We start from the raw sequence: 10,602 nt of genomic DNA on the forward strand, positions 1-10,602 counted from the left end.
GACACATTTACTTCAGCATTTTCGTTTATGTTTAATGTGTTGTCATGGAGAACTGCATACGGAGGCAGTACGTTTTCTCTTTTATTTCTTACATTCTATCTAAAAAATGACAAACACATTTTGTGAAAAGCAACTCACCTGCATGTTTTAATAGCGATGGATATCTTTTTGTTATGAAAAGGTGCAGTGTGATGGATGCACACAGTGGTTTCATTCCAACAGCAGCTGAGATTGAATCAATGACAGGGGAAACTGTGAAAACTGAAAATGTGACATTGTTCTAAATGACTCGATCACCAAGACAGGCTGAAATCTAAATAATCAGCATTAACAGTTACAGTGCACCATGCAATACATATATTTGTTTTATGCTATTTAGTATAGCATTTGTAAAAGCAGTGTTAAATGTTTGTGATGTACCATCTGTTGGAATGACTGTAGGGGGAGCCTTTTGGAATCGTGGTTTGAGTGACGGGGGTCTTATGGGTGTTGGATTTTCATATTGTTTCACTTGCTCCTGTGCTTCTCCCATTCCTGTTAACATTTCCAGTACTCATCTTTTGTTACCATATCTACAGCTTCCTAGATTTTTTCCTGCATTTCATCCATGGTAGCAAATCTTTCCTTCAATCTCAATTTTAATTTGTGGAACAAACAGAAATTATAAGGTGTGAGATCTCATGAATATGTGGGGGAGTGAAGCAACAATCACATTGTTTTTGGTCAAAAACTATTTAACTGACAACACTGTGTGTGCAGGTGCATTCCCATGGTGCAAAATGGAGTTTTCAGTGCGCAACTTCTCCATTTTGTTTTTTTCCTAATGCTTTCCCATAGACGCCTCAGGAGTGTAATATCACTAATTAAGTCAAAGTGAACTTTATTGTCATCTCAACAATATACAATTATACAGATAGACAAAATTACGAAGCTCAGGGTCCACAGTATAACAACATGAAGTGAAAAGTAATAAATTAAAAATAAATTTAAAATTAAAATTTAAAATTAAAACACAAATAAGACAAGACATTGTGCAAAGACAAGACAAAGAAGTAGCAGCAATATTGACGTGTAGTAAGCAATATGAACATTGATGCAATGTATGGAATTTGCAATCTAGATTAATAGTCTGTCAAAGAAAAACAAAGTCTTTATGAACTAGTCTATCAATGTCGACACACATGGTCATCATTCTCTTGTGAAAATCTGCCAGGGTGGCTTAGAGACATGTATACAAATCTGTCGCTGTGGTCTTTACATAGCTTTATGAACTCACACTTGTTGAAAAAAGAGCTTTTTACATGTATGTCAACAACAGAATTAAAAAGATCTTAATGTAGAAAAACAACAAATACGGAAATTCTGTTGTAAATGCTCTTTTTCAAGTTGGGGGGCACAACCTCTGATATTGCAAGGTGAGAAGGGACATGCACAAATTTTGTGCTATACCAGTGACTCATTAATGTATCTTGAAGGCCCCATGATCATCAAATAAACCACTTTTTGCTGATCTTTTTTATTTTCTTGTCCATAGTAATGTATAAAGCCCACTAAACAACATCACCTGAACTAATGTGTACTCAGCATCTTTAGGTTTCTTTATGAAGCACTTTGATCTCCTTTACCATCAAATGTCCTTGCAATGGACATCACAGAACAAGGCGCAGCCTAGTGGTACATACTAGAACTACAGCAGAACTGCATGACGCACCTTCTGTGGCAGGTTCAATGCTAGTCCTCCATAGGGTTTGGTATCTGCAGGTACCCATCGATTACCTGCAAAACAAAAAAAAAAAAAAATTAGAACTTGGAATTTAAATGAAGAAATACTGTAATTCATTTTGTAATAAAAAAATAGAGAATAAAACAGTTTCTAACATTTGTATTTGTTTATGATCACATATAATTGTGTAATTTTTGTATTGTCACATTTCATAAAAGATTAAATTTATCCATCCATCCATCCATCCATTTTCCAACCCGCTGAATCTGAACACAGGGTCACAGGGGTCTGCTGGATCCAATCCCAGCCAACACAGGGCACAAGGCAGGAACCAATCCTGGGCAGGGTGCCAACCCACCGCAGGACACACACAAACACACACACACACCAAGCACACACTAGGGCCAATTTAGAATCACCAATCCACAGGACATGTTATGCATGTCTTGTTATGCACCTTAATTGGCCTTAAATTTTACTTTTATGTGTCAACAGGACACACATTCAACTGGGACAATGTAAAAGTAAAATTTAAGGCCAGTACTAAAAGTGCCAGAGAGTTGGCCGAGTCTTGGCTATCAAATGAAAACGCCATCACCATCAACAGACACTTGGACATAAATCCAGCATATGCTAACTTAAGAAGAACATGTACATAATAAAAAAACTATACAACCCCCCCCCCCCCCCCCCCCCCCTTGATCATACTGACTTAGTCCCCTTCCACAATCCCACTTAATGTGTTGCTATATATTGCCTTTGATTCTTGTAAGTCTAAGCATTATCCTCTGATGAAGACCCCTGGTAGGGGTTGAAAGCTCAGGAATAAAAACTACTTTATGATACGTGATTCATTTTTTCTCCCTTTGTGGATCTCCAGCTGCATATACTTATATATATATATATATATTATATATATATATATATATATATATATATATATATATATACAGTGCATCCGAAAAGTATTCACAGTGCATCACTTTTTCCACATTTTGTTATGTTACAGCCTTATTCCAAAATGGATTAAATTCATTTTTTTTCCTCAGAATTCTACGCACAACACCCCATAATGACAATGTGAAAAAAGTTTAGTTGAGGTTTTTGCAAATTTATTAAAAATAAAAAAACTGAGAAATCCCATGTACATAAGTATTCACAGCCTTTGCTCAATACTTTGTTAATGCACCTTTGGCAGCAATTACAGCCTCAACTCTTGTTGAATATGATGCCACAAGCTTGGCACACCTATCCTTGGCCAGTTTCGCCCATTCCTCTTTGCAGCACCTCTCAAGCTCCATCACGTTGGTTGGGAAGCGTCGGTGCACAGCCATTTAAAGATCTCTCCAGAGATGTACAATCGGATTCAAGTCTGGGCTCTGGCTGGGCCACTCAAGGACATTCACAGAGTTGTCCTGAAGCCACTCCTTTGATATCTTGGCTGTGTGCTTAGGGTCGTTGTCCTGCTGAAAGATGAACCGTCGCCCCAGTCTGAGGTCAAGAGTGCTCTGGAGCAGGTTTTCATCCAGGATGTCTCTGTACATTGCTGCAGTCATCTTTCCCTTTATCCTGACTAGTCTCCCAGTTCCTGCCGCTGAAAAACATCCCCACAGCATGATGCTGCCACCACCATGCTTCACTGTAGGGATGGTGCCAGGTTTCCTCCAAACATGAAGCCTGCCATTCACACCAAAGAGTTCAATCTTTGTCTCATCAGACCAGAGAATTTTCTTTCTCATGGTCTGAGAGTCCTTCAGGTGCCTTTTGGCAAACTCCAGGCGGGCTGCCATGTGCCTTTTACTAAGGAGTGGCTTCCGTCTGGCCACTCTACCATACAGGCCTGATTGGTGGATTGCTGCAGAGATGGTTGTCCTTCTGGAAGGTTCTTCTCTCTCCACAGAGGACCTCTGGAGCTCTGACAGAGTGACCATCGGGTTCTCGGTCACCTCCCTGACTAAGGCCCTTCTTCCCCGATCGCTCAGTTTAGATGGCCGGCCAGCTCTAGGAAGAGTCCTGGTGGTTTCGAACTTCTTCCACTTACGGATGATGGAGGCCACTGTGCTCACTGGGACCTTCAAAGCAGCAGAAATTTTTTTGTAACCTTCCCCAGATTTGTGCCTTGAGACAATCCTGTCTCGGAGGTCTACAGACAATTCCTTTGACTTCATGCTTGGTTTGTGCTCTGACATGAACTGTCAACTGTGGGACCTTATATAGACAGGTGTGTGCCTTTCCAAATCATGTCCAATCAACTGAATTTACCACAGGTGGACTCCAGTTAAGCTGCAGAAACATCTCAAGGATGATCAGGGGAAACAGGATGCATCTGAGCTCAATTTCGATCTTCACGGCAAAGGCTGTGAATACTTATGTACATGTGCTTTCTCAATTTTTTTTTATTTTTAATAAATTTGCAAAAACCTCAAGTAAACTTTTTTCATGTTGTCATTATGGGGTGTTGTGTGTAGAATTCTGGGGGAAAAAAATGAATTTAATCCATTTTGGAATAAGGCTGTAACATAAGAAAATGTGGAAAAAGTGATGCGCTGTGAATACTTTCCGGATGCACTGTATATATATATATATATATATATTTATACTAATTAATAAAAGGCAAAGCCCTCACTGACTCACTGACTGACTGACTGACTGACTGACTAACTCATCACTAATTCTCCAACTTCCCGCGTAGGTGGAAGGCTGAAATTTGGCAGGCTGATTCCTTACAGCTTACTTACAAAAGTTAGGCAGGTTTCATTTCGAAATTCAACGCGTAATGGTCATAACTGGAACCTCTTTTTTGACAATGTACTGTAATGGACGGCAGCTCGATGGCCGTGGGAGGCGGAGTTGAGTGTCACGTCATCACGCCTCCCACGTAATCACGTGAAAAGACTGTGAACGCAGTAGGGAGAAATGAAGGAAGAGCCGCAAACAGCGAAGAACAAAAAATTCATTAAACAATTGAGAAGGGAGCGAAACAATAAGAAGCGAGCGAGTGAAGCATACAAGCATCTTCATAAGGGAAACAAAGCACGGTGTAAAAAGTAAGTTTAAATTAAGTTTATAGAAACACTCCCGCTGCGGATTGCAAGACGTTCGAGATTCGATTCCGAGAGGGGATGCAATGCGTGCACGCATGAAGAGCACAGAATTAGGGCGAAACACGTGTCGCGTACTCTTTGCATAATTTGAAAGTAAACAATTTCAACCATTCTATGATCTGCTTCTCGCAATTGAAAGATGGCACATGGCGGATGTTAGCCGACTTGCTGACCGCAACGTTAGGGGCTTCAACTCTGGCGCTGACGATAGAGATTCGATTCCCGAGAGGGGATGCAGTGAGTGTGTACACCTGATGAGCCCAGAATTAGGGAGAAACACGTGTCGCATACTCTTTGCATTATTTGAAAGTAAACTATTAAAACCATTCTATGATCTGCTTCTGGGAACAGAAAGAGGGCACATGGCGGACGTAAAGCGACTTGCTGACCAACCACAAGCGTAATCTGGCAGGTAACCACCCATACAATCAGATTGTGATTCAGAAAACGAATGCCATGAATGTAATTACCACGATCTACATACTGTCAAATAAACGAAACATACGCCGTAGCGTGATAGCTGTGAAAATGGAAGTTCACAAAAAAACAGATCCTTAACAAATTGCTATTGGTATATTTTCGATCTGTTTAAAAAGGTTTTCTTTTCTTCTTAATAAAAAATTAAAAGCAGTACTTCGCCGCAATGAACCGCGAGAATTTGGCTATATAGATCTGCTTCTCACAATTAAAAGAGGGCACGTGGTGGATGTTAGACGACTTGATGACCAAGCATAAGCGTTACCTGCCAGGTAACCACCCATACAATCAGATTGTGATTCAGACTAGGAATGCAATGAATGTAATTACCCCGATCTACATACAAGGCGAAAGTCTTGCAACATTCAAAGATGATGTTTTGGGATAAGTACACCATGGAACATAAAAGAGCTTATGAAGCCTTGAACTGAAAAAAGCAAGATCTCAGAGATCGTAAAAAAAAAATAGGAGGTAATGTCGTTTTACTCGCTGTAGATTTTAGTCAAACATTACCAGTTATTCCACGAGGGAGACCAGCAGATGAACTCAACGCGTGTTTAAAATCCATGCTTCTCCCACGGTCGGTTATATGTCGCGTGTTCTCGGGTAGGTACAACAATAAATGTATACATCTAAGCATCTAATGTGCAAACAAAAAATAAGGTATACCCGAAGGCACTGCAGTAGTACTCAATGTAACTTTACTTCTTAAATGTTAATGTTTTACTGTTTAATAATTTATACGCTTCTTATATGTTGTTCAAATTCTTTTATCAAAATACCAGTGACAGTGCAATGCACGATAACGTGGAGTGAATACACCATACGCATCCGCCCACGGCCGCCCTGGTGTGCGCAGATAGGAGTTGATTCCACAATAAAATAAAATAAAGATAAAAAGAGTAATACAATCATCACCCATAAAGCGGATAGTAGACGTGACTTACTATATGTGTACCAGATTTCAAGTCAATAGCTGAAACGGTTTGCGAGCTACAGGTGATTTAAAATCCTGGACAGACAAACGAATAGCCACGGTAGCAAATTATAGAAGAACATTTTACTGTTTAATAATTTATATTTATATGAAATGTGCTTCTTATATATTACTTCATATTCTCATATGATAATGATGTTAATGTTGTTTATATTGATTTCTATGTTATTGAAAGTGCATGTATGTGTGTATGTGTATGTATATATAAATATATATATATATATATATATGGTTGAAATAGTTTACTATCAAATAAATGCAAAGAGTACGCGACACGTGTTTCGCCCTCATTCTGGGCTCATCAGGCGTACAAACTCCACTGCACTCCCTCTCGGGAATCGAACCTCGGCGCCAGAGGCGATGCCCCTAACGTTGCGCCACGGCGTGTGGTTCGTTTATTTGACAGCATGTAGATTGGGGTAATTACATTCACGGCATTCGAAGTCTGTGTCACAATGTGTATATATATATATACAGTGCATCCGGAAAGTATTCACAGCACATCACTTTTTCCACATTTTGTTATGTTACAGCCTTATTCCAAAATGGATTAAATTCATTTTTTTTCCTCAGAATTCTACACACAAAACCCCATAATGACAATGTGAAAAAAGTTTACTTGAGGTTTTTGCAAATTTATTAAAAATAAAAAAAATGAGAAAGCACATGTACGTAAGTATTCACAGCCTTTGCCATGAAGCTCAAAATTGAGCTCAGGTGCGTCCTGTTTCCCCTGATCATCCTTGAGATGTTTCTGCAACTTAATTGGAGTCCACCTGTGGTAAATTCAGTTGACTGGACATGATTTGGAAATGCACACACCTGTCTATATAAGGTCCCACAGTTGACAGTTCATGTCAGAGCACAAACCAAGCATGAAGTCAAAGGAATTTTCTGTAGACCTCCGAGACAGGATTGTCTCAAGGCACATATCTGGGGAAGGTTACAGAAACATTTCTGCTGCTTTGAAGTTCCAATGAGCACAGTGGTCTCCATCATCCGTAAGTGGAAGAAGTTCAAAACCACCAGGACTCTTCCTAGAGCTGGCCGGCCATCTAAACTGAGCGATCGGGGGAGAAGGGCCTTAGTCAGGGAGGTGACCAAGAATCCGATGGTCACTCTGTCAGAGCTCCAGAGGTCCTCTGTGGAGAGAGAAGAACCTTCCAGAAGGACAACCATCTCTGCAGCAATCCACCAATCAGGCCTGTATGGTAGAGTGGCCAGACGGAAGCCACTCCTTAGTAAAAGGCACATGGCAGCCCGCCTGGAGTTTGCCAAAAGGCACCTGAAGGACTCTCAGACCATGAGAAAGAAAATTCTCTGGTCTGATGAGACAAAGATTGAACTCTTTGGTGTGAATGCCAGGCGTCACGTTTGGAGGAAACCAGGCACCGCTCATCACCATGCCAATACCATCCCCACAGTGAAGCATGGTGGTGGCAGCATCATGTTGTGGGGATGTTTTTCAGCGGCAGGAACTGGGAGACTAGTCAGGATAAAAGGAAAGATGACTGCAGCAATGTACAGAGACATCCTGGATGAAAACCTGCTCCAGAGCGCTCTTGACCTCAGACTGGGGCGACGTTTCATCTTTCAGCAGGACAACGACCCTAAGCACACAGCCAAGATATCAAAGGAGTGGCTTCAGGACAACTCTGTGAATGTCCTTGAGTGGCCCAGCCAGAGCCCAGACTTGAATCCGATTGAACATCTCTGAGAGATCTTAAAATGGCTGTGCACCGACGCTTCCCATCCAACCTGATGGAGCTTGAGAGGCGCTGCAAAGAGGAATGTGTGAAACTGGCCAAGGATAGGTGTGCCAAGCTTGTGGCATCATATTCAACAAGACTTGAGGCTGTAATTGCTGCCAAAGATGCATCGACAAAGTATTGAGCAAAGGCTGTGAATACTTATGTACATGGGATTTCTCAGTTTTTTTATTTTTAATAAATTTGCAAAAACCTCAAGTAAACTTTTTTCACATTGTCATTATGGGGTGTTGTGTGTAGAATTCTGAGGAAAAAAAATGACCTTAATCCATTTTGGAATAAGGCTGTAACATAACAAAATGTGGAAAAAGTGATGCGCTGTGAATACTTTCTGGATGCACTGTATATATGGAAGAGAAGGTCTGTGATACGGTTTGCATATTTGCAGTTGGAGATCCACGAAGGGAGAAAAAACGAATCACGTATCATAAAATAGTTTTATTCCTGAGCTTTCAACCCCTATCAGGGGTCTTCATCAGAGGATAATGCTTAGACTTCCAACTGCGAGGCAGCAGCGCTACCCACTGCGCCACCGTGCCGCCCCTATATATATATACACACTCCACTGCACTCCCTCTCGGGAATCGAACCTCAAAACTATTTCAACCATTCTATGATCTGCTCCTCACAAACTGAGGGCACCGTGACAGATGTTAGCAGATTGCTGGCCAACCACAAGCATTACCTGGAAGGTAACCACCCATACAATCAGATTGTGACACAGACTTCGAATGCCGTGAATGTAATTACCCCGATCTACCTGCTGTCAAATAAACGAACCACATGCCGTGGCGCAACATTAGGGGCATCGCCTCTGGCGCTGACGTCCGAGGTTCGATTCCCGAGAGGGAGTGCAGTGGAGTGTGTACGCCTGATGAGCCCAGAATGAGGGCGAAACACGTGTCATGTACTCTTTGCATTTATTTGACAGTAAAACTATTTCAACCATATATATATATATATATATATATATATATATATATATATATATATATATATATATATATATACATCCATCCATCCATCCATTGTCTCCCGCTTATCCGAGGTCGGGGCGCGGGGGCAGCAGCTTGAGCACAGATGCCCAGACTTCCCTCTCCCTATATATATATATATATATATATATATATATATATATATATATATATACAGTATATATATATATATATATATTGCTGGTCCATAATTAGGTGACCCTCAGAGATCATTGCTGGAGCCAGTGCTCATTACAATAAAGGTCTTGTGTTTCCATCCATCCATCCATTTTCCAGCCCGCTGAATCCGAACACAGGGTCACGGGGGTCTGCTGGAGCCAATCCCAGCCATCGGCCAATGTTAATCTATCTGTAGAGTGCAACTTGAATGCACATTTTTGTTAGGCTTTATCACTAGCCTGGCTTGTGGTGCCTTAGCAAAGCCCTTTGTACGTCAACATAAATAATATCCTAAGGATGCCTCTTATCAATTCATCTCTGATAATTTATGTAAAATTGTCTAAATTAATTACTAACATAGATCACAAAATAATTCATCACATAACTTTATTCACCTCATTTAGTATGTCTCCCGTAAATCATGAGTGGTACAGAACAACTCGCTAGAAGTTACAGAAATATTGCAAAGGAGATCACCTGTCTGTAGTCCATGGATTAATTTGATTGTAATATAGATGCACCTGTAGATATTTGAAAGTCCTATCTTGTGTTGAGTCAGTATGGTGGTCTAACATACACAATGAAGACAAAAGAGCACTCCAAGCACCTCCATGAAAAGGTGATTGAAAAGCACAAGTCAGGAGATATAGATAATGAAATATTCCTTGGACTCCAGTTAAATCAACCATTAAAAAATGGAAAGAGTATGGAAGAGCTGTTTCTCTGCCTTGACCAGACTATCCACAAAGTGGAATTAGACATTTGAATAGGTTACAAGCGACGGTGCCTGAGACCAGTGAGACTGTGGAACCAATGAGTGTTGCCCAGGTGCTTCACCAGTTGCAACTTTATGGGAGTGTGGATAAAAGAAACCACTTGTTAAAAAAATAAAAAGTAAATATGATATCTCAGCTGGAATTTGTTGGAAGGAACACGGTAGGGTCTGAAGTCAGGTAGAAGCAGATTCTATGGTTTAATAAAACCAGGTTGAGCTTTTTGACCAGTCAGACTAATTGCCATTTTACACTGCACATTATCTAAAACACACCATCCCATCTGTGAAACATGGTGGTGGTATCATCATGCTGTAGGAATGCTTATGTGCAGCAGGCCCTGAAAGGCTTATGATAGTGAAATGAATGTAGCAAAATATCAGGGAATCCTGAAGGAAAACCTGCTACAGTCTGCTAGAAACCTGCATCCTGGGAGAAGATTTGTTTTCCAGCAAGGCAATAAGCCCAAGCATAAAGCCAAAGCCACACAGGAATGGCTTCAAAATAACATTGTGAATGTGGTCAAGTGGCAGAGTCAACAACAACATTTATTTATATAGAACATTTTCATACAAAAAAGTAGCTCAAAGTGCTTTACATAATGA

Source organism: Erpetoichthys calabaricus, chromosome 3 (assembly GCF_900747795.2).
Source record: "Erpetoichthys calabaricus chromosome 3, fErpCal1.3, whole genome shotgun sequence".
Lineage (NCBI taxonomy): Eukaryota > Metazoa > Chordata > Cladistia > Polypteriformes > Polypteridae > Erpetoichthys > Erpetoichthys calabaricus.